Source organism: Ochlerotatus camptorhynchus, unplaced genomic scaffold, assembly GCF_037179485.1.
Source record: "Ochlerotatus camptorhynchus isolate MF236.1 unplaced genomic scaffold, CSIRO-AGI_Acam_v1.1 ptg000370l, whole genome shotgun sequence".
NCBI classification, from domain to species: Eukaryota; Metazoa; Arthropoda; class Insecta; order Diptera; family Culicidae; genus Ochlerotatus; species Ochlerotatus camptorhynchus.
The window spans coordinates 179,050-205,959 of record NW_027040858.1 but is presented as its reverse complement, the minus strand read 5'-3'; the positions used below and the strand labels follow the sequence as shown (position 1 = coordinate 205,959).

Here is a 26,910-nt window from a genome sequence, read left to right as displayed (position 1 = left end):
TGGCCTGCTTTTGTCGACAGCCGAGTGAACACTGCACACATGATGATGACGTGTGGAATTTTTTGAGTGTACTGCAGGGCTTTAATCCGAAGGGGTTCGAAACTGCACACCCCAAATATTGAAATCAAGGATTCAGGTTCAAAAGTGCCTAATTGAAATGATCAATTATCTTCTTCGATTTTCTCTTTTAACCCTGTTGTCGTTAGTGAGCTTAGTTAGTTAGTTGCTTAGAATGACTCGCGGGATGTCGTTAGCGAGTCCGTGACGATTTTGAAGAAAAAATATGTATAGAGCTATGTCTGTTTGTCTGTGGTATCACTGAAAGAAACAGTTTTAATAGGGATCGGGATACGTGATAGAGATAGGTGTGATAATGATAATAGATATTGATAATTATGAAATTACATTATACAATTTTACGGAACTAGGCTCATATTGACCTTCTGCAGAAACTACCGACTGCTTTTTCTGAAGACGCATATTTAAGAGCTTAACATAAATTTGCAATTTTGAAGATTTGAGATGAATATGGTGACGGATGCGAAGCTTTATGTTGACCCACACTTACTGTCCGACTAAGCCTGAACCACGCTAAAAATCGTCTCACTGTAGCACATCGACATCGAGATAAAGGATCGTCCGAACAACGAGCGATAAGAAGAGAGCCATCAACCCAACTCACACTTGCAGGCAAGTCATGGACTCTACTGATGATGCTTGACAGCCTGTCAGGCAGCAGAGGGTGGTAAACGTTTGTCAGGGTTTTAACATCTTATTTTCTACATTCTTTCTTGCCATGCTTTGCCAATTACACGTTCCAATGACTTGATCCTGATCAAAGCAACGAACGAGGATCTTCCTGAGAATCTCTCTTCTACAATGCTCACCGCGCTCCGACTTCACTCTCATTCCGTTCCTTACCGAGCCTGACCGTTCGGAGCTCAAATCGGCAGTCGTACTTAATCGCTAGCATGCGATTGGTTTGAAAGTGGATTGCTCCTCGTCATCGGTTTCACTGTTTAATAACCGTGTATAGAGTTGCTCTATGACGACCGTTCCGTGTCGTGTTTTGAATTTGCACAGCTTGCCATTTTATTCGATTTCCTTCGAAAAATACCTGCGCTTTGCCGACCGATTGCAGTTGGTGACAGAGAATTCACCCACCCGCCCCAGTCAGCAGCGACAGCCGCAGTAGCTTAACCAGTTGAGCGACGGCGGTGGAGGGTGGTGGTACCAGAAGTTGTAAAGTGCCTGCGCGAAGCCGAAGCACCTCTCGCACAGCTCTCTGATTGGAAAATTAGCGATTGACTTACCCGTGCCAGTACGACGGCGATCATCAGTTACGGGCCAGTTTCTGCCGCGAAAACACGTTCCATCCATCCGCGCGAGTCCCAACAGGACAGGAAGAGTGTTCATCATCTTGCGCGCGTCTCGCGGTGGCGGTTAATTGCCCGGTTGGTTGTGACTTTAAGCTGGTGCCTGCTTTGAGACCAGTTGACACGATCACGTCCGTCGGAGATAGCTAGTAGATCGGTTATTTCTTCCGTAGAACTGTATCCAAGTAACCCAACGAGAAGTTGCATCGCGTGTGCATGCAAGGACTGTTGAGATTTTCGAACTGTCCGAATTTGGTGAAATCAAATTCTACGCGCCTACTGCGATTCTATATTGAATATTTGCTAGAGTGGTTCTCCTACCACCCACTTTGTTGCCCACGTTCGTTGTGGTTGAACGAGTTTCCTAGTGAAGTGAAGTGCAGTGTGATCGGAAAACAAGCAAGTGAAACTAAACGAATCAGGTGCATTTTATTTTGAAGAAGCACATGTAATCGGTTGGATTTTTGGCGATCGGAGCGGTTTTGCCTGTCTTCAGCTTCTGCGGCGTGTTGTGCCTTGGAATGTTTTCGTTGAACATGTGGATGCGGATTGTTTGAGGTAAAAACAAATGAGAATTGTCAAAAATAAACCCCTTTTGGGGGCATTCCGGTGGAATTTAAAAGTCGAACGCGTGACTTGTGAATGTTATTTTGGATTAGTGAAGTTTTTATGCAAGTTGGCACACGTAAGAGGATGGTGTGAACGTGACCTGTCAGAATTGATTGGTAATTCATCGCAAAGAAAGCGGCTGACTGTTTGTTTGCTCAAATTTTGTCTGTTTATTTGGAAACAAAACGCGCCGAAATCGTCACCATACGAATTTGTTTCAAAAGAAACATACAATACTTCATCACAGATTCGGAGACATGTGTGTAATTTAGCTAAATTACACACCTGTCTCCGAATACGCGATGAAGTATTGTCTGTTTCTTTGAAAATAGGACGCGCCGAAGCCGAAGCCAGAAACCATCATCATAGGAATTCATATGGCGACGCTTCATATAACTTATATTTACTGAATTAATCAAATCGAAAGGCACGAATTTTGTTTTAAAATAATAGGCTTTCATCGATATAATTTACGTGAAATTTGAGCAAAGTAGTCGCATCCAAAACATTATGGGTTATCAGCCAATGGGCTGATATTTAAAGCTAAGAACAGCTTGTTGACGTATTCAGAGCATGTTAAAATTCGTTTTTCTACATAATTCAAGAAATGCTTACTGGCGTAAACCTAACCAATATTGCGTTCTTCCCACCGTAATAGATTATTGCGCTGAAAATAATAACTCAGATTTTGTATTCACGATCAATCGTTCGTTAATACGGATCGGTTAAAGGAATTCATCTCGAACACTTTTATTTGCTTTATCGTGCAAACTAAAATAATTTCTAAATATGTACGTTTACAATAAACTCGACGATTTTGTTAACAAAAATGAAAAGCATGTTTAAAATAATCATATTTATTTCTGTTAACAAAACTGTCAAATAAATAATAATATTTACGTTTATTTTCATTACGAATATTTTTCAAATAAACGTATAATTTTTTTTATTTTAAATATTAATGTTACATGACTTCTAACATGGAATACGTTTGAAATCAACGTAGTTTATTTTTGTGGCCAGAACAAACTGAGTTCACGTTTAAATTTACCTTAAATATGTTTGTTTCGATGATAGTTTTATCTGCGTGTAGAACTTAATTTTGCTTCCTACATAGGGGAAATGGCTAATGTTGGCCTATGGATATAAGATTGAGCCCATAGCTAAAAATCTGCTATTTATCATGAACGCTAGATGAACGCTTCATTGGGACGGTACTAATGGATATTTTTAATCGCTATTGAAAGTTTAGTCGATTGGTGAATTTATGTATGGGCTCAAATTAGGGGCATTTAGGCCGACATTACATCCATTTCCCCTATGTCTGAGATTTAACAGATGATGAAATAGATTAGGTTAGGTTTTTTTTTATGCGGGAGGCTTTCAGCCTGGGGCTGGTTCACCTCCATGATGATGGAATATTCAGAATCTAAAACTAGCTATTTACAAAATTCCGAGGGGGACGACTCTATCTACGATGCAGGAAATATTGTATTTTGCTGTGGCTAGCTGCACGTACGCTGAGTAGACAGAAAGAAGATTTATCACGAATTTGAAGATTTCCTGCAAAAGATGATGTGCGATGCAAGTAGATGCGAGAAATGAAAGAAGATTTTCGAAGATTTATTCGCTAGTGTGAGATTTTTTGAGCATCTAGAATTGAGATTTAGATGTGTCGCCCCCCTCGAAAAACTCGTGGAATTACCTTACTTTGAGCATTTTTTTTAAGTTTAAGATGCTTCAATTTATAACATCCGGACGCTAGGTGATTTCATTGCAAAAAGCATGAACAAAGGATCATTGCTTGTTCAAATTCAGTAAGCTTTTAAGGTGATATCGAGATCCCAATCATTGCTATGAAATAAATGTAATTCAATTTATTGTTTCACCATTAAAATAAAAGTAAGCCACAATGTCATATTTTTGGTACAGAAAAAATGTACCCCAAAACGAGGGGGCGACACATCTAGATTATCTTCATTTTATTGCAAATCTCACATATATTTTGTATATTTATTTACCGTACACTATCTGTTTCCATCTATGACATCTACTTTCACTTCTTTCGCATCTTTCTATCGTCTGGCATCTTGTCGCGATCGAACCAATCGCTGAACGAACAAAAGCAGCAAGCGGGGTAGCGAATCAAAGTTGTTTGTTTACATTTTGCTGCGAGTTGGAGGTTAAGTAGTGACCTTAGTACCACAATTCTTGATGAACATTTTAAAAGGTCCTATCTGCTTTGATCGATTCTCTTCATCAACTTTCTCTTTTGATAACCACGCAAACATATTTCGTGCTCTTTTTGCCACATAGTTTGATAGCAGAAGCTATTGTCTTGCGCATAGAACTTTGAACAGAGCAAGGAATACTTTTGAAATTCAATGCAGATAAGACCTTTTGAAATGTTTATCTAGAATTGTAAATCGCCAACGCCGAAATTTGAGTTTCACGAATCGGAGACTGGTATCACTGATCCATTTTCCAATCGAGAAGCTTTGCAGATCGTAAGATGCTTGATGGATTACTTTGAAGTGCTGTTATATTAACCAAGAATTTTCCAGTGCTATGACACTCGGTTTGCGGAGACGAGTACCCTGTTGTGACAGAGAGTGGTTATCCTTATCTACCCTTCGACTTTTGCCGCATCAACGGAAGTTCCTGTGGAATATCTGACGTGAGGAACTGAACACGGTGGAACCAAGTTACCTCTATGGTGGAACTCTGTCCGGTTGTGGCCGGAATGGCGATAGCAAATCTAATGGGTTGATAAATGTCAAAAAGCCTTACAACATTGCTCAAGTACGGGAACATTCTAGGCGGGTGCGAATCGGTGGTGCAGGTTCAAGATCGAGCATGACGATCTCGCAGTCGTCGGATATAGCTCTTTTTGATCTTTTCCTAGAGCTCATCTTCCAGCCATCACCAGAATGTAGTAAATCTTCCGATTGTCTTCCGTGCTAAACCTCAAGAGCGAAGCAAGTTGGTATTAGCCGTACTAGCCAAAAAATTCTCATTCAATATGTGTTTCTCAACAAACCTGGGTACCTCGCTTTCCTTGATGATATTTTGAAAAACTTGCCGAGCTGCTTTGGAGATATTCTGCAGTTCCTTCGTGTAAACCAGGTCCAGATGCTTGCCCGATAAGTGGGTGAAGATTAGGATCGTACCTGTACGACAACGACTGATCCTGTGAGAGCTGGTTCACGTAACTTTTGAGCTCCGTAAAACGAATTTTATAGATGTCTGTTTTGGTTTTCAGTTCCTCTTCCACCGCGCTCATGGAAAAGGATGCCGATAACCGAGTTTTCAGAAATATGCACAGTCTATTTAAGCAGTAATTGCTGGTTTGCTACCGTCCGATCAAATGTCCGTAGAAAATGATTGAAGAAATTAATTGTCCGTCCACTAGTAAAGTTTTGACGCTGTTTTAGTAACTATAAACAATACATTATCCCGTAGTTTTAATAAATCACTGTTAATAATCTCTAAAAACCCGTTACACAATATATTAAGAAATGTAATAAAACAACACTCATCAGTTAAAACAGTTTAATTTACGGAAGGGTTTAAAAAGCCGAAAATTTTTCACTGAGAACTCATACTCAAATGTAATTACTCATTTTTTGGTCTGACAGCTAAGTCAAAAACTACGTCTATCTTTTGCATCTTTTACAGCATCGAAAAAGACGATGCAGCCTGATTCAGCGAACGGTAGGATGTCTAATCTGAAGAAACTACACTGAACGAAAAATGTAGATTCATCTTATGTGCCATCCACATGCCATTTTAGATGTGTCGCCCCCCTCGCCCAAAAACAAGCATCTTTGCGATTTTTTATTTAACCGTAGTTTAGCAAAATAAAAAAAAATCCACAGGCCCCCCTAGATAAATTTTCTAGCTACGCTAATGTGTGTGGGTTAAAAAATAGTTATGAACGCTGTTCCTACACTCATAAAATAAATCACATAACCAGTGGAAAATATCCATGTGAATTTCACATAACTTCTATGTGATCCCATATTTGGAAATTGCACAACTAAATCACATGAACGTTATGTGTCCAATGAAATCTATATGATTTCTCATATAGAATTTCTAATGCTATGTGATATTCAGCTAAAACTTTTTTCAGTGTAAAACACCGTTCTAGCTGCGAATGAACTGAGAATTCATCAAAGCAGTGTAAGAGAAAGTTGTAACCCTTGAGTTAGGGATTCACTTAAATTCCGGATGCTTGGAGTATTGGGTATATTTCTTAGAATAACGTTTAAACACAAAATTTGGCATTCCCGATACCTTCACCAGTCAGCAACATCCTTCAAAGCTTCAACCCATATCTAGATACACATTTCAAAAGGTCCTATCTCTTCATCGACTACACACTAAGAAATAATTACTTTTACACGAGACGTAATCCATATTGGATGTAAATCATGGAACGTAAACAAATATTTCATGTAAAATTAAGTGTTGTCAAACCGAAACATAAGCAACTCGACGAAGAGAACGTTTGATTGAATTGATTTTCTCGTTTCTTTCAACTGATTCTTATGTCAAAAGGGCCGCTTACATGTGTCGGTCTCAGGGAACCGAAATTTACATGACTTTTTCGAAGTGTGTATCTCTTTCGTTAATAACTCAGCTGCAAAACCTGTCTCCGTTGTATTTGAAGATTTTGGAGCTAGATAAGAACCTGGGTACTGCGGACTCACTCAATGTGCTTGTCACTTGGGAGCCAGTCAGAACTGTCAAACGGGAGCCAAACATTCAGAAGCAACAAACTCAGTTACTGTTCTTACCTCTCGTCAAGCATTGCAATCTCATAAAAATGATTCATACTTTTTCATAACACATTCTTAATTGTAAGCTCAAAGACAAAAACCAACAGGCTCAATGATGAAAGTAGAAAAACCAGCATAGTTTTTATGACTCAGCTGAGTTTTCAATTGAAGTAAAACATACTTTGGTGAAACATGTATGTCAACAAACTTTGAGAGAGTCATGGGGGCTCGAGCACTCCTGGCTCAGAGTCTTTGAAGGGAATCAACTGAGAAAGAAAAAAAAAAAACAATTTTAAACTTGAACAAATTTTCAAGCAGTTTTCCATTGGCTTGCAAAATTAAATCGATTTACTCCGCAGTACTAAGATAAGAACCTCCTGTGGTGAAAAACGCGTGATATCTGTTCACAGAGCAGTGTGAAGAAAAATCGATGAAGAGAGCCGATCAAAGCAGATTGGACCTTTTGAAATGTTCATCGAGATTTCAATAGTCTGGTGGATTATTTTAACTTTTGGTTAAAATTTGACAGATGAAAAGTTATCGATTAACCCTGCTATCCGAGCATGGTTATTTCTGACAGACAAGAAGTTAAATTTTGACAACCGTGGCTCGAAAACCGGTCGATCGACAGCACGGGGATTTTCGAACATAGAAAATAACTTTCGAAATGTCACTTTTAACCACGAGTTAAGTTTAACTCGGCAAATGGTTCACAGCCTAAATAGATAGGCCTTGTTGTCACTAGTGAAGTGACAATTATAACCTAAAATGAGGTGATTCTCCATGTGATTTCCACGGAGACTCACCTCACCCGAGGTGGCACTTGTCACTTCATCATCATTACACTGTCACCTCACCTCATACGCCGCAGAATAGTCTTGGGGAATCGGAATTGTTGAACATAATCGGATCTGTTAAATCCGCATTCAGCGCCGGTATCTCTTCTTAAACAATGAATAAATTAGATTTTAAATATCACCAAATATGTTTACAGTATTTACCACTTGTGCGTAGCTATTTTATCTCTCTTCGAAGCTGCTTTACACGGCGTTGCTCCCACCAGTGTCCGTGCGTTAAACGTCACTAATCTCTATAATTAACGTTTCTCGATGCGTTTGTTGTTGCTTTTGATAGCCAATACAACCTGTTCCATTCTGCATTGAACAATTTCTAGAAATGGTTTCGCTTAGCTGTAGCAATACAAAGAGGAAATCGATGAAGAGAATTGATCATCGCGTTTACGCCCTTATGCATGCTCACTGCCGATATTATTGATGTGTGTATCAAAGAATGGGGTCGAATGATCTTAATTTTTGGGTTGTTTTTCATGTCTCTCCTTGCCATAGGTTAGACCAGAGATGCTCATCCCTTTTATTCAAAATCTGTATCTGTAAAAGCTGTATCTTTGTTTGATGCTCATGTTTTAGGTTGAATGTTGTGTGTTTCCCAATAATTTTGATTATATATCAGTAATGCAAAAAGAAATTCATGCTGACGATGATGCATCATAGAGATCCAAGCACCACGCCATCACTGGTTTAGACAGTTCGAAATGCTATGACGTACGCACAAAAATACTTTGCTAAGGCTCTGAACCATTTGGTGGATTATTTTAACTTTTGGTTAAAATTTGACAGATGAAAAGTTATCGATTAACCCTGCTATCCGAGCATGGTTATTTCTGACAGACAAGAAGTTAAAGTTTGACAACCGTGGCTCGAAAACCGGTCGATCGACAGCACGGGGATTTTCGAACACAGAAAATAACTTTCGAAATGTCACTTTTAACCACGAGTTAAATTTAACTCGGCAAATGGTTCACAGCCTAAGAATCATTCGAAAAAAAAAACGTCATTGCGATTCCTTTTCAAGCTTCAACCGTATGACCAACCGTTGCGTTGTTGTTCAGTAGCCACTCTTGCAACATTCGTAGGCCAACGTACCAAAAAGGACAACCAGGTGATTCAGAATGCGCTAAAAACCAGTTCCTTGAATTTTCCATCAAATCGGTTGCAAATCGTCGGGTGTAGGTCAAACTAAGCTTTCAAATTGGACCAGGCTGCCCGGCTCGACTATCGCCCTCAACTTCTGAGAATCAAATCGAAAAAACAGAATGTGATCAACAAACAAACAAGTTTTACAGCCGCTGATCAATTGTCCGTTTCAGCAAACATTCTTCACTCAGACACAAAACACCACACTGGATTGATAACGACAGAAAGTCTATCTCTGCGCGTCTGCTCTAGAACTGATAGTGATAGTAGCAGCGATGGTAGTATCGTGTAAATAAGAAGCTTCCGAGAGCTTCTGCCGACGACGGTGTGGCGGACCATATCATCAATCATCAAACAATATACCTTTAGCCGATAGGCACTCGAGAAGAGTTCAATTTAAGCTTGTTTGACCGGCTCCGGCCGCTGATTGCATCAACCAACCAACGTGTTTGACTAGCGTGCGTTCAAAGCAGATCCGCTTTCTTCGTTTACTTTCTTTCGATGGATGTCACAATTACAAAGAATCTCGTCGGTTGTATTGCTGGGGTGGCTAATCGATGGATTACCACCGTTCAATCGTCTGATCGGGATCTGTAGATAAGCTGACAGAGTGCCATTAGTTGGTAGGCAGTTGAGTCGTTGAATGATAATGACAGGCAGCGTTTGATGAACGGGAAGGCGGTAGCTATCAGTCGCCGTATTGAGAAATGAGATTTTTATTGTCATAAAAGACCAATTCACACCACCATCGCCGATAGTGCAAAGGCTCCAATCGTTGGCAAATATGGAATCAAAGGTGCTGGTAGTGTTGTTTATGAGGCGAATTGACGTATTTCAAGGTTTCATTTCTTGCGTAAAGTCAGCAGAAGGCAAGTTTAATGGAGTTGGATGATGTGGGATATTAGAGTATTTGAGATAAGCATACGAAAAATTGGGTTCAGCAAATTTTCAGCACAGACTTTGACGAATTAAAAAGTACGAAAAAGTCATTTGAGATCTTTGAGTTGAGCTACGCACACCGGCTTGAACTGGATCGAAACTAATCACTCGGTCCGGTAGAGTAAGTCTAGGTGACACAATCTCTGTTTGCTTCCTGAACAATCTAGATCACACATGCACCTCCACCTTGGTCAGCCGTTTCGTCCGATTGTATTCTCAGCGACGCTACGACGACGACGACCTAACGAAGATTGATATACCCATGAATTATGAATCTGAATCGAAATCATTGTCGTCACTGTCATGGAAAAAAAGTGCAACCATGAGCAACTTTGAGGGGCACAACTTAATGAAATTGTATTAACTAATCGTTGATGTGACCTATATATTGCAGAACACGTCGCTAGAACAGTATATGATTACGATGAGTAAACACAGTTTCATACGGAGCATTCGGTCGGACGACCTTACAGAATCTACGTTCCGCGTGATAGTGATACACGTTTTCCTGAATTACGGCAGTCAAAGAGGCCCATTATCAATAAACTCTTGTTTATGCTTTTTGGCATATTATAATTCCACTGAACATCGGAAAAACAAGACCAAAACAAGGAGACTGAAATAATATGCAGTGTTCGATTTCTGGCCGCGCCGACCATTCGCAATGTTCGAGTTCAAATTCAATGCGCATGCGATTTATAGAGGAAGACGGGGTAAAACTCCATCCTGCACGAAACGAAAATAAATTCTTTTATTCATGTGTTTCACTTATACATTTTTGTCAAAACATCAGCCTTATCAATAAGATAAACCACATAGGTCCTAAAAGAATGCATAAAAGGTATGTGTGACCACTTATACATTTCATTTGACATATATCTGCAATATTGTATGCAAGCTTGCACACGATTTCGCTGTTTATGCCAAGTATAGCTCAAAATTAAACGAAGGGAGATTTCACGCGTTAGTTACTATTCAGATTTTTTTTCTGTGTGCTTATTAGTTGACTTATACATTTTATGAATAATCAGCAATAGAAATTTGCCAACGGGTATAAGGAGATTTCTATCCGTGTAGGAAATAAACTTAGCAGCCAAGGGGCAAGACAGCTCCTAATCATGAGAAATTTCAGAGTTGCTTTTGAGGCACCTCGAGTAACTCACATTGCTCAGTGAGCAAGATCGCTGTCATCTGCTTTCTCACTTTTCGCATCACAGCAACATGCATCTTCATGCGAAGCCGAAAAGCTGCTGTCAAATAAAACAACAATAAAAGCGGAACTCGGAGACACACTGTGTTCCATTTGGAAAATTTGCACTTAGATTTGACACTTCGAAAATAAATTAAGATGTTCGAAAATTCCTCTGTTGTTAATCGGCCGATTTTCGAGAATGCGTCTGTCAAAATGGATTCCTTGTCTGTCAGAAATAAGTCTGCTGGAATAGCAGGTTTATTTGAAAATTTTCCATCTGTCAAATTTAATTAAAAATTCACCAAATGGAACATAGCCTTAAATCATCTCAGTTTAATAACCTTCATTCGACCCTTACCAACCATGAACGTGAAAGGAACCTGTTGCAACCTTACTCTTACGACGGCCGAATGCTTATTTGGTTGATGTAGTAGAAAAACCCGATCTGCCTGACCAAATACTCAAAATCGATGCTCGTCGAAGCAATCCCGTCCCATCGCTTGACAAACTGCCGTTGGATGGAACTGCAAACCGACCTCTGAATTACCACGGCGCCGTTCTGCTGACGGGGGACATCCATCCTCGCTTTTGGTGCTTTTGCTGGGCTCTCCGGATGGTCGTGATTCGGTCCCGTTTTTGCTATACACCACCGAGATTTTGCTGCGGCCGTCGACCGAAGTCTCCAGGAGAAAGTCGACGAAGAGAATCTTTCAGCTTGATTTGTGCCTCGTCTTCCTGACGGGTTTTCACTTAGATCGTTAATGGGTTTGAGGTTCAAAAGAGGATCGCACTCACCGGAAACAGCAGCTACTTCATCGTCATCCTCCTCTTCGGCTTCGGCAGTGGCAGCGGCTGCACTGATGCTCTGGCTGAAATTCCACGGGGTAATGGTTTGTAGCGGTGCCTTCGGAGCTGGACTTGGTTGTTGCCCCACCGGGAGATATTTTCTATACCGAAAACTGTGGCGGCGGGTGCCGTTGAAGGGACCATGGTTGAAATATTACTCACTACTCTATGTTTGCCATGGTGCCAACGGGAATGTTAGTCGAAAGGGGATCGGAGGATCGGAGTTAGTTATTACCACCATTGACTGGTGATGCCTTTTCCAATAGGACTGCTGTTACGACTGGAGAAATGGAAGATGACGGGAGGTGGAATTTCAGATGTTTAGACGAATATTGGAGAACTTTTTTGATCAGAGATGATCCTTTCGGAGTGACGGCTGGGACTGAATGCTGAGGAGGAAGCACAACCCTTAAAGCTGGTTGGAAGTGTAGGTTGTTATTGGTAGTAACCAGGCACCGGCACAGGTTCTTCCATAATACTGCAGCTATTCGAAAGGCTCAGAATACACTTGGGATTACTTTATTTACTAACAAAACTGACGTCTAATATGAGACGTATATGCTTAAAAAGAGTAAACGGAGTAGGCAGAGAAAATATTGAGGTACATTAAGTTACAAGCAACTCAGAGTAAACCTGTCTTACCCCTTGTTAGCGGCTTAAAATGAGCAAGAAATGTAACATTTTGCTATGCTACATATCAATTAGCGTTCATTCACATATGGTCAAAAATTATAAAATTTTCATAATTACAGTCGAATTTTGCTCGTTGGGCTATCTTTAAGTGGGCTACGCTTTAGTTGGGCTCCCGTTAGTTGGGCTGTAGCACACCTAAATAGAAGTCAAACGTAATTTCTGACAGTGCTGATTTCATTTCGAGAGGCTCATGGATGAACAATTTGGAATGTTACTAAAATATTTTGATGATTATAAGCAATCGGTGTATCCCTCAACCAATTTTTAGCTTGAGAGCTCAGCCAAACTATAACGAAAATCGTTCACTAAGTAGGTTATGGGTTTCGCCAAACGGGCAAAAGTTGTCTGTATCACATTTTTATGTTTGTTCTCAATTCCTGGAACGATAAAAAAGACTTGTTCTTTTACAGGCAGGGTCTACAATAGCATTCTTTTATATTTTTTTTATTTACTGGTAATCGTGACTGTCTCTCACTCCGAAAATCCCAGTCGGTGCCTTCGGGAAGTAAAGTCGTTGGTCCCCGATCCATGAGTTGATGGGTCAATAGGTAGTATCCAGGGGTGGAAGCTGCCTCCCTGGCATCGGTAGTACTGGTACTGAGTACGGAAAACAAATCAAGGAAAAAAAAAATCATGATACACTTTTAAATATGTGAGAGATCGAAGTGTGCTCTGCTTCTGTACGGACCCGAAAAATTTCCGAGCGTAAAATTTTCGGTTTAATTTTTTTCTGGAATTGATTTTTCCCTCGCGTTTTAAGCCTAGTATACAGATCGAAGTGAAAAAAAATTTAAGCACGCGAAAAATTATGAAATTTCGCTAGCGAAAAAGGTTGTGAAAAAATGTTTGTGGAACATTTTCCAGTTTCTTTTTTTCGCAGTATACAATAGAGCATTTTATGCGACGTTTCTGGTTCAACTCATGAATGAACTTTGACAGGAGGCGGTTACCTAACGGCTGTGAGAAGCAATATCAATATCATCAAATTCTGGCAGGCAAACCAGCTCCTGTCATTTCATAAAATGGACTATTCATGTGCAACGAAATCGATCAGTTATTACATTTATATAAGGTCTGGGCCAACAAGCAGCTTGCTGGTGTTAGAAGCAAAAATGTTGTAAACGTTGCTGAACATCTGCGAACAGATAGAAATACGTCACTGCCAACAGCAGTTTCGTGTAAAAAGATAAACATTGCAATAAAATGCGAACACCACTAAACATTTGCACATTTCACTAACACCAATAAGCCCTTTGGCCCAGACCTTATATAAACGTCATTGGTTTACACCTCCGGTGAAATGAAAATCTGACAGATACGCTCTTTCTCAAAACGTCAACTTTTCTCTTAGATGCTGATCTTTTCGCGTGCCTACTGGAAAGTTTGCTGTGCTTTCATGAAGTCTTAAAATTTTACTGATTTTCGGCGATTTAAATTTTGTGTGTGAAATTCAGCCTCTTTAGGTAAGGCTAGAAAAGGGAAAATCTATACGCTAGAGTCGGTGTATAATGAGTCACGCCAAGAGTGAAGCCAAGTCTACCTATTGAACTGTCAAACCGGCTACCTATCGTGCAAAGTAAACAAGCATTACGATGCTATGAAAGGTCCACGAAAGGTATTGCAATTAAATTGCATATACACGCAGTGAGCATTACATTTGTCATGCGATACGTTTTGTAATGATCAGTAATGACAATTTCTACTATTTTTCTTTAAGATAATTCGACAAAATCACTGATATAATGATTTACTACAGCCGTTAATTTTTTTCCTCGCTAGAAGTCATTTGAAGTTGATGCAGAAGTCCTCTGTTGCCAAGTTAAAAGAAAGGGAATCTTTCGAAAACCGTGATGCGAGTTCAACTGTTTTTCTCTTGGCGTGACTCATTATACACCGACTCTACTATACGCGAGTTCGAGAAGAAACGTCAACAAAACCGTTTGTTTACATCAGAATAACTATTTTTCACAACACAAACTAAAGCATTTTTGATTCAACATCTTGCCAATTTTTATCAGTAATTGGCTTATTGTACGATTTTCCACAGATCTGAACTGATTTGTACCTTTACTATTCACACACAAGAAATCCGGAAGATCATAACCACTAAGGCACTTTTCTAATTATCCATTTTTCTCAACAAAAATATTCCTGAACACCAGCAGGATCTTTGCAAAAACGCCACAGAATTAAATTTCCAACTGTACAATAAGTTTTGGAGCATCTCAGATGAATCAATTTATCAGGAAAAGTAAAAAAGTGTTCCGCTTCCTATGTCTCAAGGCAAACATTTCTGCTCACAACACTCGTTTTGACGTTCTCCTATTCACCACCAGAGGTTGAATCGAAATGTGTGCGTGGTGTTTGACGGAGTTGATCAATGATGCCACACGGCGAATGAGAACGACCCAAATTTGAGTTTAGTTCACTCATCTTCGCCAAAAGTGCAGGAAGTCAGCGATGAGTAAAACCTAAAAAATCTGCCGAAAAATGAGGAAATTGACGAAAATTTTATTCAGTCTCGGAATAGTACCAATAGACTGAGTGAATCCAATCTTTACTTTTCTCAAATTCAGGAATTTTTCCCTGGAAAATCCTGGAAAAACCTGGGAAAATATGAGGCAAATTTACTCATCGCTGAGCTCCTGCACTTCTGGCGATTATGAGTGAACTAAACTCAAATTTGGGTCGTTCTCATTCGCCGTGCAGGATTGAAGAATTTTTTTGAATTTTTATTTGGATTTGATTCGGAGTTGCAACGTTAAGCTATTCCGTATTGGCAGTTTTCAAGAATCTTGAGGCACAAAGAACTGGCTGCGTTCCGTGTTACCCCGTCTTCCCATACACACAAGCCGATCATGATTGGATGCAGAGTACCATCTGATCCACACACACGCACAGCACAGCAGCATGGTGAGAGATTATCGACTCTCGAGATGCGGAAAAAAGCAATCAAATCAAGCGACGCTTCCTCATACATATTTTCATTGGATTGGAGTTTAGTCGAAATTGGATCCGTTCGTTGATTGGTGGTGGCAGATCAGTTTCGGAACGGTGCAACACGCTTAACCTTGTCCCAGATGTTGCCGTTAAGTTGAATCAACACCTACCACCAGCCACTGCTGGTTGATTTGCAGTCGGCTTTGACCGGTTACGGTTCGATGCAGCAGAGCGGAACCACCACCATATTGTTTGAGAATCTATAGAAACGGTTATTGCCGGAGGTAAATAAATCTGAAATCTGCAATCTGTCTTAGTTCTAGTAATTTTGCAGATTTTTTTTTAAATGTTTCGGATACAGAATAGCAATTGCCAAATGCTTCTTATTCAAGATACGCTTTTGAAGTCCGAAAGTAACTACGCTGAATGTATCGAAAGTGATAGATTGATCTTTGAACATATTTTCAAAGATTATGAGTAAAGAAAAATGCTCATGATTCTAGGGCAAGTGAAAATTTTAAAAATCTGTTGTAAGGTAGCTTTTTCAAGACAGTTGAACATTAGATTTGAGGAGAATTCTAAACGAATTCCAAGGATTATTCAAGAAGAATTCTGAGATGAATTTTACGTGATTTTGACTAATGCAATTTAAAGGACAATTTTAAGAAAATTGTTACGTCCACTTAGTCGAACTAAAAGTGGATTCTAAGGAAGATTTGAAGACAGATTTATGGGGACTGAAAAGAGCATTCTAGGGAATTCTAAGTCAAATTTCAAGAAGTTTCAGGGAGCATTTCTCAGAACAGGGAGTTCTAAAAAGAATTTAAAAGGATGTAACAACGTATTACCACCGGTTGGAAACTAACGATTTTAAATTGGCTCACTACTTGACTAGCCTATTAGTCCCAAGCAAATCGATTAACGTACCCCATTCTAGTCGGAAGTCTAGTACTACACTACTATGTATGTTTTATTCTCTATGAAAGTTTGACAGATAAAATGAGGGGTTCGTGGACTTTCCTATGTTTCGAAGGGTGCATCGATTAGTTTGGGACCGAAGATATTACTAGATCTGAGCCACGTTTCTTCGGGACCTTCTGGTCTTAGAGTTACCTCTATGGTATTACTCAGCCAAGGAGGCCTTTTTGCACACTTTCACACGCTTTTCCAGAAACAAACCAGACTACGGTTGCAAATCTCTTAAATGTTAATCAATCATTCAAAGCAGTGGCGTCACGTAACCTCACTTTTTACCTGTGCACCAACTTTCAAAAACAGATTTAATGCCATATTCATACTCGAATCGGTTGAAAAACACACTTAATCTTCTAGTTAACTCGATATCTATCCATTGCAAGCAATATTTTGATAATTGTTTATGTTTTGAGAGTTGGTGCACATGTAGATTGAGGTTAAAAGGCGACGCCACTGATTCAAAGTGAATTGAATGTGAGAGCTGAGTTTTATTTAAGAATTCCACTAACAACCCAATTTCATTAGGGGAAATGTTCACAGCAAAAAATAAATTTTAATATTACATCCAAGTGCACTTCAATCATGTCGAAAATCTCATGTAATTTTTATGGCCACACATATAAACAAATGCAGTAAAAGCAACGTAATGTCAGCCCATTTTATTAATGATAATTTTGCCCTTTTTGACAAGTAATATTACACCATATTTTCGACACGATTGAAGTGCATCCACTTTGATGTGATATTAAAATTAATGTTATATGCGACAGTTAGAAGATACTGAGAGGTTAGCACATATCATCGGCAAGAGACGTGCGTGTGAGAAAATTTGCGAAAAAATCTAAGGGCACCGGTGGGATTCGAACCCACAATTCCCATTCAGTACACGGGTGCATTGCCAATTATACAACGGTGGACCTATGGTCTACGGATGTATTTGGCTAATGACATATGAGTTTCGAATCCGTTTCCCTCCCTTAGTCTTTTTGCGCAAGCGTTCTCAATACACAACAATCGTCTATTACCGACGATATGTGCTTGTACCGCAACCACTCAGTATCGGTCGATGTGAACAAACACAACTCGTCTCTGTTCTACATCACACATGTTGGATACGGGATGTCCAATGCAGTATGAATAGAGCAATGAGCTGCTCTCAGTATCTTCTAACTGTCGCATATAACATTTAAAAATTGACTTTCAGTCGCTAACCTAAATTAAAATTAATTTTTTGCTGTGTTGGCTTCGGCAATACCTTAACCTATTATCGTCAGGAGGGGGTAAACAACGTCCTTGAGAGCACAATTTTGGTATGTGGATACATTGTGTTTCAGAGCATATAAATTTGAGTGCTCTAGGACTTTGTTTACCCCCTGACAATAATACACAGTAAAAAATTAATTTTAATATCAAATCAAAGTGGATGCACTTCAATCGTGTCGAAAATATGGTGTAATATTACTTGCCAAAAAGGATAAAATTATAAATAAAACAGTGCATGAACTGAAATTACGCTGCTTTTACTGCATTTGTTTATTGTTGTGGCCATAAAAATTACATGAGATTTTCGACATGATTGAAGTGCATCCTCTTGGATGTAATATTAAAATTTATTTTTTGCTGTGTAGGTTAAGGTATTGCCGAAGCCGACATTTCCCCTACTTCATTGTGAAGGCTACCAAGCCTTAGGGGATTTTTCTTATCAAAGAATTGTATAGATTTACCTCCTTTAGATTACTTAACTCTTTGGTTATTAGTTAGGTAGGTTCCGATTCTGCACGTTGAACACACTTAGAAGAATTGATGTAAATTTAGGTGCTCTGAGACTGACATATACGAGCGTCAATTTTCACATAAAATTGAGTCATAATAAACGTGAAATTCAGCTCAATCAAACGTACTTTTGAATTTTTCAGTCTCGGAGCACTTAATTTTACTTGACATGTTTGTTTACGTCTCATACTTTATGTCAAAAATGGATTCCGTCACGTGTAAGATTAGATATTTCTAAGTGTGTATCTGTCATGGATCCCAAAATTAATTAAGTGGAATTAAATGGAAGATAACCTTTATTGCTGTTTTATGTAATGTTAAAGATTCTTGAGAAATTTCTGGGAGGGTTTCAAAGTAATTCCATAAAGGTAACTCTAAGACAAGTAGGTCCCGAAGAAACGTGCCCAACTTTTTGGCTCAGCTCTGGTACTATCTTCGGTCCCAAGCTAATCGATTCACCCCTCGAAACATAGGAAATTTCACTAACCCCTCATTTTATCTGTTAAACTTTCATAACGAATCAAAACAAACGTTTGCTTGGGACCAATAGGCTAGTCAAGTAGTAAACCAAATTAAAATCGTTAGTTTCGTATTGATTGTTGGTAATTCTCAGGAGAACACAAAGCTAATTCTGAATAGCAGTCCAGGGGGTTTTTTGAAGAGAGCTCCAAGGGATTTTAAAGAAGAAGTTCAAGGGAAGAGTTGCAAGGAAATTCCGATGATATTTCCAAGGCAATGCTAAGGAAAATCTCAAACTCTTCTCTTTGCACCCCCTCAAATCTGACCCTGAATCGATTATCCTCAGTTGACTAATTTTACTTCAATTGCCGTTTTTTTTGCAAACGACCAAATCACGCAAAGTAATACCGCTATCGAACAGAGAGAAGACAATTCCCAATCTATTGGTAATGTTGATTTGACTGATTGAATTTGTGTTTGCGAGAAACCCACGGATAATCGAGTCCGACCTGTAGATATTGAATTTGCTAATTAAACTTTTTGTTTTAATAGAGTTTGTAAATATGAAGTTACTAATCATTTGTCGAAATTTTTCCACTATCTACGTTTGCGATTCATATCCGCACCTCATGCCAATTCCCGCAGTGTGTAATATTTGTCACAGTAGAGCAAATACCCCTCGATGGTCACTCCAATGCACACAAACTTTCTGTTGGCATAATAAGCTGGAAATTATGCGTTTGTTTCATCAAATTGTTTTACGAAGCCCACCTTTTTTCGTTTCCATATTTTCGGTGTGTTTACCCGGGCAATCCATATTTATTTTGCATTAGTCAGTCGGAATCCTCAGACGATGATGGATAAAAGCGTTCCTACTGGAACATATCATTACTCTCGACTTAATGCTGATTTCAGTACTTTTCACACGGCCAATGAGAACGGCCCAAATTTGAGTTTAGGTTACTCATAGTCACAAAAGGTGCTGGAACTCAGCGATGAGGAAAACTGACGACAATTTTACTCAGTCTAGGAGAAGTACCAATTGACTGAGTGAATCCAATAATTACTTTTCTCATATTCGAGATTTTTTCCTGGATTTAAATTTTGCGTGCCAGAGTTGCCCTACCTTGGATTTATCTTGCCTGAACAAGGAGTGAGACCCAACCCGGACAAAGTTGAGGCCATTGTTAACTTTGAGAGACCAGCATCAGTTCGATCACTCAGGCGATTTTTGGGGATGGTCACCGTAGATTTATTGATTGCTTTAGTGAGGTAACCACCCCGCTGACGGATTTGTTGAAAGGTAAACCGAAAGTTGTGGCCTGGAACATTGAAGGAGAAGTTAATCACAGCACCGGTTCTTGCTAACCCTCGATTTGACTTGCCTTTCAAAATTCAAACCGCTAGTGATTTGGCGATTGCAGGCATTTTGACGCAAGAATTCGATGAGGCAGAACACTACGGTCATGAAAAAGTCGTAAAAGGAGAGGAACATAGGCAAGAGAGAGACGAGGGAGAGCTTTCGGTAGAGGCAAGGGAGAAGTTTAGAAAATAAGTAGGAAGGATAACCTATAATGAGAGAGAGAGAAGGATTAGTAATTTCTATTTAATTCCACTACCTTATTTGCTTATCCTTGACAGATACGCGTATTTCGTCTACAATGTGCAGACTTCTTCAGTGTCTTGTACTAATACTCGTACAGTACAAGACTCTGAAGAAGTCTGTCTGCACATTGTAGACGAAATACGCGTATCTGTCAAGGATAAGCAAATAAGGTAGTGGAATTAAATGGAAGTTACTAATCCTTCTCTCTCTCTCATTATACAGGTATTCCACTAAGACGCCCACATTCATCAGGATTCAGGAGGACAACTGTTAGAAAAAGTAAAAGAAAGTGAGTGGTGAATCGCGGGAATATCTATCTGTTCAATCAGGTAATACGGCTTGGCTAATTAATTACCGATAGCTAACAATAATCGAATGACCATAGACCAGTACGACAATTAATAAAAAATAAACCCCGTTGCCCTCACAGGACGGTCGAGCGCCATTTTGTGAACCATCCGACTAAGTCGGTCAGGAAGCACACGAGTCGGATTATTGGTCCTTAGTGGTCCAATGGCGTTTAGACGGTTCTAAACGTAAAAGAGGACCCCTCTCAGCAGAGTCACTCCGACCTTGCCTGGACTCTGGTGATTCTTGTCAACGAGGGTAGACGCCAGGAGACCGCAGATCGCCATCAAGTCAAGTCGATCTGTTGACTATCAAGTAAATTCAAACATCAGGCTTGATTCGGCCGACGTCAAGCTCGTCGTACGTAAAGGGTGTCCACGATGAAATTGCCACACTATGAAATTGCTCTAACTTTTTAACCGTTGGGTAGAATTTAATGAAAATTTGGGTGGATTTAGTTCATAGTGCATTATTTACATCCTGCAAGTTTTAAAGTCCTGTGATCAAAACTCGCGGAAATGGAGTCGAAAGAACAGCTCGTGCGTGATAAAATCTTGCGCATTCATCACGAGAACAAGGATCTCTCGCATCGTTCCATCGCTAAAACGTTGGGAATCGCGAATTCCACGGTGTCGCGAGTGATTAAGCGGTTCGAGGAACGGTTGACCACCGATCGGAAGCCCAGAAGTGAAGGAAAAAGTATTCCGTACAACACCAAAAATCACAACCGCGTAGTTGGGGCCTTCAAGCGAAATCCGAACGCCTCCGTTAGGGATGTGGCTAAGAAGCTGCACCTAAGCCGAAGTTTTGTCCAGAAGGCCAAAACTAAGGCTGGGCTTCGAACGTTCAAGGTACAAAAGGCCCCTAATCGCGACGAGAAGCAGAACAAGTCCGCCAAAACCCGTGCCAGGAAGTTGTACCTCAACATGCTGACGAAAGTTGAATGCTGCATCATGGATGACGAACAATATGTGAAGGCCGACTTCAAACAGATCCCCGGCAACCTGTTTTTAACGGCCAAGGATAAGTTCAGCGTTCCGGAGCATGTCCGCACTCAGAAGATGTTCAAATTTGCGAAGAAATTCCTGGTTTGGCAAGCCATCTGCACGTGCGGGAAGCGGAGTGCACCTTTCGTGACCCAGGACACGATGAACGGACAGGTGTACATAAAAGAGTGCCTCCAGAAGCGGCTGCTTCCTCTCCTGAAGGCCCACAACGTCCCAACAATCTTCTGGCCGGATTTGGCCTCATGCCACTACTCCAAGGACGTGCTGAAGTGGTATGCGGACAATAAGGTCAATTTCGTGCCGAAAATGTTCAACCCTCCCAACACTCCGGAGCTCCGCCCCATCGAGAAGTACTGGGCGATGAAGCAGCACCTTCTTAAATGACCTAAGGTAGTGAAGACAGTCGAAGAACTGAAGAAAGTATGGGTTTACATGCAAAAAACGGTTGATTCACAGGTTGTGCAGAATCTTATGGCCGGGGTTAAGGCCAAGATGCGGGCATTTGCGTATGGACTGTAAATAAAATACGAGTAAAATGGTAAAATGAAGTTTAATAGTTATTTCTCAATCCCTGAAAATTTGATGGCAATCGGATGAAAACTCGAATTTTGCGAATCAATTTTGTGTGTGGCAATTTCATCGTGGACACCCTTTAGGATCATCGGCGAGCGCTCGCACATCGGCAGAGTATTCTTAGGCGGAGCAGGATCAATGGCAGCAGTTCAGTACCGGTACGTCAAACCCCCATAGTAAAAACCCACTGTACACCCATAAAATTCAAAAGAACTACTATTAGAAATCCAATCCACACCTGCTATAGCTTTTATTAATAAATATTAAGTATACAGCCTTTGATTACTGTGTCACTTAAACTTTTCATAGCTTATAGTCAGGTGACAGTACTGCACATGAGGATCGCGAAGCCCCTCCAGATTACTCAGTTGTAAGTCGACCTTGAGACACAGCTCGAGAGGTTTCTTGCTACTGAGCGTTTTTACCGGGATACAGACAGTAGAGTTACACAAACCTGGAAAAACATGAGGGTTTTTTTAAAACGTTATTTTTGAGATTTTTAGCCGTAGGCTAGTTCATCTCGTCCATGGAAGGTGGGGCCTCAGAAGGAGGACCCCCAACAGAGTAGTTTCGTACACAACATTAAAATCTGAATAAGACAGAGCTCCATACCGGGGGAACCAGGTGGGCCCCCACCAGACAGAGATGTCTCAACAGCCGAAAGGATTTAAAAAAGACTAAACTTTAAAATACAATGCATCATCCTTTAAAAAGCGCATTACTGCTGCCAGTGGATCATCACCCAGCATGTCGCATATGCTATTTGGAAGCTCGTGGTATTCCCGCAGGTTCTGATACTGAGGGCATATGCATAGAATGTGCTCGATTGAGGCTGGAGTTCTACAACCGACGTAAGTCCTGTGGAACGGCGTTCCACCGAAATTGTGTGAGATCTTGGTGCGACCGGTCCGCAAACGCGATCCTATCTTCTGATCCTGCTGGTTCAACCGTTCTGCATCCCAAGCTTCCTGTACTTTGCTCACGATCCAGCGCTTGACATCGTGTAACGGTACTTCGTTGGTATAGCGAGGGGCAGATGGTCCTGCCCCAGCCAGAAAGTCAGCTTCAGAGTTGCCTGGTATTCCGCAGTGCCCCGGAACCCAGCAGAGTACCGTGTTTGGTGGCGCGGACTTCATCGTCGCCTGTACCCAGGGATGAGTCGGGGCCTCGGATGTCAGGGCTTGTATGACGCTGTGCGAATCCGTGAGGACCAGGATCGGTCGGTCGGGAGCATTGTAGCAGCGACGAAGATGACAGAAGCTTCAGCAGAAAAGACAGATCATTGCGGTGGTAAGCTGCAGCTGGTTGGTGTGATGTTTCCGGCTAGACCGATACCATCCCGGCCCGAGAGCGAGATCCATCCGTGTCTCCGGCTTTGAACCTGTCTTTAATCCGGCTTTCGATTTTCGGTAATGGTGTTTGCCAGAATTTGTCTCCATGCCAGTGGACCCTGGCCACTGGGGGGAGATCTTCGTTGGCAGCCGTGCGGAAGGGTCTGTTCCCCTCGCCGAGGAGGAAGATCCCTTGATGTCCGGATGTCTTCGAGATGAAAGCAGCGGCTTTGGTTGCGATAGCTGCGGTTATACGGAAGCGGAAAGGCATGGCAGCAGGCCAGAGACAATCCGGACGTAGGTGTTGAAGACTGGTGCTAACGTAGCTAAAAGCTTATCCGTTGCTATGCAGGTCATCTCCAACCCGTATAGAAGGTGACTGTCGATAATTGCACTCGCCACGTGAACACGGATGCTGCGGTTGTTCGATCTATTCTGTCGGGAAATGGTCCGGATGAGATTCACTCGGCTGCGGCAATTTTTCTTGACTGCTCTGAAATGCTGTTCAAAGTTGAGGAATCGGTCAACGAGAACTCCCAGAACTCGGACGGTCTTCTTCAGCGGTATGAACTGGTCGTCGATTTTGATCGGTGGTCCGCTAATTAGGTGTCAAGAAGGGCAGACATGGCAGCTGTTGATTTTAGAGGCTGATAATTCAAAGCCTACTGAGTGGGCCCACCTGGCGACAGCGGAGACTGCCGCTTGGGCGGCTCTCATCCTTGTACGTACTGGCGTGGGTCCGGTGGTGACGATGAGGATGTCGTCGGCGTAGACGAACACATATATGTTTTTCGGTAGTTGACGGAAGACTCCGTTCATCGCCACGAGGAACAGGGTAACGGCGATAACCGATCCTTGTGGGACACCCGTGAGCGGTTGGACAAGAAGTTCTGGATGAAGTGAACGATGGGTCCGTTAATACCCCAGTCGATTAGTTGCTTAAGGACGAGGGGCGTCCACGTTCTGTTGAAGGCCTTCGATATGTCGAGCGATACTAAGGCCTGAACTCGAAAAAAATGCAGACAAAAGTGTTCGCCAAACATTTATTTTAAGTCGGATTTTCTTGAAACTTTCAGGGAATGAACTAATACATATGGATTATGTTTCGGCATAATTACTTTATTCCATCGCTGAAAGCCCGCACCTTTTCCTTAAGACTCCTCATTACATTTTGTGCAATGGTGGAGCCGACCTTTTTGGTCACTTTCATCCTTTCTTTCTTCAACTTCAGCTCGTTCGATTTTCGAACTTTGGCCTTCATTATGGCCCAAAATCCTTCCACCGGACGAATCTCTGGTGAATTTGGGGGGTTGGCGGTTTTTGGTACAAAAACAACGTTATTGTCTCTGTACCAATCCAACGTCGATCGGGCGTAATGGCATGATGCCAGGTCCGGCCAAAATAATGTCTCGCCTCCGTGGGACCACAGAAAGGACAACAGACGCTTCTGGAGGCACCCGGTGCGGTAAATTTCGCTGTTGATGGTACCCATTGTGATGTACGGTTTACTCAGTTTACCGCATCGGCATATGGCCTATCAGAGCAAGTATTTTTTTGGCGAATTTGTACACTTTCTTCTTCCTTATGTCTTCCGGAACATCAAACCGTGATTTGGCAACGTTGAACTCCAGCCCGGTATCTGCTTTGCGTCTGCCTTGATGTAGGTTTCGTCATCCATAATCACACACATCGGTTTCGTTAACCACTCTCGATACAGCTTCCTTGCGCGGGATTTGGCCGCCGTGTTTTGTTGATCACGCCGGTTCGGTGCCTTCCGGACCTTGAATACACGAAACCCAGCTCGTTTCATGGTTTGCTGAACGAACCAGGCGGAACACTTTGCCTTCAGAGCCGCGTCGCGAATCGAAGGTTCGGATTACGCTTGAAATAATCCAACACCTTCCGGGCCTTCACAGGGTCAGCTGTCTTCGATTTTCTTCCTCCCACCACTCCGGCCCTCGGTCGTCTGGGACTCCTTAAACGATTTTACCACCCGAGACACAGTTGTATGGTTTATTCCCAGTTGTCTTCCGTTCCATCTCATGGTCGCAGTCGGATTTTCCATGACGGCGCGCAAAATTCTCCGGCGATTTTCTTCTTGTTTCGATGACATCTCAATAACCACTGAAACGATTGTTATGAAATTTTGCACATGTAAACAATTCACTCCAAACTAGTTATACCCAGATTTTCATCAATTTTTACCCACGGATAAAAAAAGTTACACACGGATAAAAATGGTGCATTTTTTTCGAGTACAAGCCTCATCTCGGTGTGCAGACCACTGTCGTAGGCGTTCTTGAGAACTTCCCCTAGGGTTGCGAAATAGGTGGACGTTCCGAAACCTTGTCGAAAAGCATTCTGTTGGTGCTCAATGAAATTTCCAGCTCGAGGTGTTGCTTCAGTCTTCGATTGACCATACGCTCTAGGACTTTGGCCATACAACATGTAAGCGCTATTGGACGGAACATGCTGACTTCACGAGTGGCTACCTTGGCTTTCGGGAGGGGAACTATCAAGCTTTCCTTCCATACTGCTGGGTTCCGGTAGTGAGTCAGAGATTGTTGAAGAGGTCTAGCATCCGTAGCTGTCCTGGTACCGGTAGCCTTTAGAGTAGAGGATATCCGATTTCGTCGGTTCCCGCCGACTTCATGACATGAGGCAAATTCACTCATCGCTGAGGTCCTGCACTTTTTGCGATTTATGAGTAAACTAAACTATAATTTGGATCATTCTCATTGACCGTGCACCTATTCACCATCGTGTGTAGAAGGGGTAGCAACTCTCAAACCGGTAACGTGTGTAATTTTATTAATTTGACTGTTGATGTTGGACTTTTAAGACACTTTAATTGTGAGCTTCCAGCCCAGAAAGATCCTCGACCGGGAATCGAACCCGCTGCCTTCAGAATAGCACGCTTTATGCCCAATCGCTTTACTTGGGGACCCCTTTACTCTTAAATTTTGGATCAATCTCACTCTAGAGGTCGATCGAGACCACAGCCGTCCTCCTTCCATCATAGCACCAGCAGTGGCTAAATTTGCTCTGCCCGAATGAATGAGACTAAAATTTGCATTTAAATTGGCTACTAAAAGCTACGTTTGCGCTGGAATCTGCCGAGATAAACCATTTAAGCTCGTTAGCATTTTTATCTTGTTCGGTTTTCATCATCCTCCTCATCATGAGCACAGTGCGCGACGGCGATAACAGGAGGAGAACAAATTATTGTATGTGTCTCTTCGTTAGCAAACGGAAAGCGAGTGGGATTGGATCTGACCTGTGTAGACACATTGTACGAGAATCCCGGGTTCTGAACGGAAATTTGCAAAGCCATAAAATCACGAACAAATCTTAATTGAATTTGATCACCCAGCAGCGCTGCTACCTACCGATAGGGTTGCTTGCACTCATTTAGCTATAAACATTGTTTATCAGAATTGTGGAATCATCGAATACTATAATGAT

General features: G+C 41.4%; 1 protein-coding gene across 1 annotated transcript in view; it reads left to right on the top strand.

Moving 5' to 3' along the window:
• Positions 1–1,199: 1,199 nt before the first annotated feature.
• Positions 1,200–26,910, top strand: part of Ork1 (open rectifier K[+] channel 1) — a 93,208-nt gene continuing 67,497 nt past the window's right edge. Inside the window, exon 1 of the mRNA XM_065232561.1 lies at positions 1,200–1,934. The gene's annotated coding sequence lies outside the window, so the exon portion shown is untranslated. The remainder of the gene's footprint in view (positions 1,935–26,910) is intronic.